This window comes from Rattus norvegicus, chromosome 17 (genome assembly GCF_021556685.1).
Source record: "Rattus norvegicus strain SHRSP/BbbUtx chromosome 17, alternate assembly SHRSP_T2T, whole genome shotgun sequence".
Classification (NCBI taxonomy): Eukaryota; Metazoa; Chordata; class Mammalia; order Rodentia; family Muridae; genus Rattus; species Rattus norvegicus.
This window is the reverse complement of record NC_141550.1, coordinates 5,408,727-5,410,674: the sequence shown is the minus strand read 5'-3', so window position 1 is coordinate 5,410,674 and position 1,948 is coordinate 5,408,727.

The window sequence follows — 1,948 nt, the reverse complement described above, 5'->3', positions numbered from 1 at the left end:
CAGATCACTGTGGCTCGGAATGTTGTCCTTGTCCACACATGGCCACACGCACTCTTCCAGTCATCCATTCACATCCACAAGACTTCAGTAAGTCCCCTAACCTGACCCATCCCTCTGCTGGAGTTAGAACCCACTTCTTCAGGATTCCAGTGTAGACTGAAACCTGGCATCTCTCTAGGACCTCCCTGGGACTCCAGCACCAGGCTGGGATTGTCGATACTCCCAAGGTCACAGACGAAGTGATTACTGGATTCGTGGCCTTCCCATAAGGAGGCAGCCATTGTTGGACTACTTGGATCACACATAGCCTGTGAGCCACTCTGATAAATCTTACTAATACAGATATATATATTAGGTCGCTCTCAGTTCTGTTCCACAGACAACCCCAGCTAATACTCCAGATTGACGGTTTCGAATTTTCAATATCCCTCCCATAACTGGTCACACCTACCACAGCACCTTGTCACCTAGAGCTAAGGATCCAAACTGAGATGTACTAGAAATAAATAAATAAATAAATAAATAAATAAATAAATAAATAAATAAGCCCGCTATTTACCCTTCCTGTGACTTCCTCCCACTAGGCAAATCATTTTTTCTTCCTTTGGGGGGTTCCTGCTTCCTTTTTCGGAGATGTACTGAATTTCTACTCCTTGTATTAATTTCATAGGTTTGCTTTGCACCAGAGCTTGGCCCTTTAACACAAGGGCAGTAGGTTTAATAGACTCAAGAAGACCACAGACTACTAAACTGGGCAAAAGGGCAGAGTCCCAAAGGAAGGCTTCACTCGCGTGTACACACACACCCATACACACACACACACACACACACACACACACACACACACACACACACACACACCTCTTTGATGGCTGTGGTCACGGATGTGGGGTGAGTGGTTAACCACTCTGGCAGATGGGGGCTCAGTATCTCCCCACAGCAGACTGGCATCCTGGAACACCAGTGCCCTCCTATGGACAAGCTGCAAAGATCTTTAAAGCACAGACCTCTGTGCTAAGGCTCCTGGGCCGCACCCTACCCTGAAGAGAGGACAGCAAGGTGCGCTGGAAAGAGAAGCTTCCCCACCTGCAGAACTCCAGCAGAAAGATCTGCTCCTGCTTCATTCTTCACTCCTGAAACCTCTGAGGGTCGCTTCTTACAGCTGTTTCCATCCCAGTCGAACATAAGTCTCACTACAAAACAGAAGACCCGTTTAGTAGGGCTGGGAGACGACTCTCGGTGGGTAAAGTGTTTGCTTAACAAAAGCGTGAAGACCTGAGTTCAAGTCTCTCAACACCCTTAAAACCAAGTGTAACAGCGCATGCCGGTAACCTCAAGGTGCCAGGCTAAACTAAATGTCAAGATTTGGGTTCAGTGAGGAAACTCCGTTTCAAAAACTAAGCAATAGAGAACGCTGTCTGGGGCCAGCTTCACATACTGGGCATGGTTCAGGGCAGTGTTGGGGGGAGGGGTGTAAGCCTTAAGACAAACAAGTTACAAGATTCATGCATATTGTGTTAATTAATGCTCCAGATAACTTACAATAGATGGGCGAAAGTGTGTCCGGATATGTTACAGGTGAGGAAGCATTCAAAAGACCGGCTTTTTCACTCTGCGGTAGCTACTGCAGCAGGGAAGCCCCCATTAAGGGGTTCCCTGTCTCCTAGTGCCTGACACTCAGGGGCGTGAAGAGGGCAGGAAACTGGGAGCCAGACTGCCTTTCCAGACCTTGAGATCAATCTGATTGTTAAGCTACTTCTTTTTTTTTTTCCAAAAAGCTTTAATTTTACTTGGTCCAAGACTTGGGAGAGGCTCCAGGGCGGTTCCAAAGCGGACTAGTGGCTTTAGAGGTTCATTCAGGCGGAGGTCCTGAGGCGGCTGGTGCAGAGGGGCGGAGAGAGCCCCTTGGAAGGCACAGAGGCCTAAGTCGTGCCTGAGAGCGAGGTGC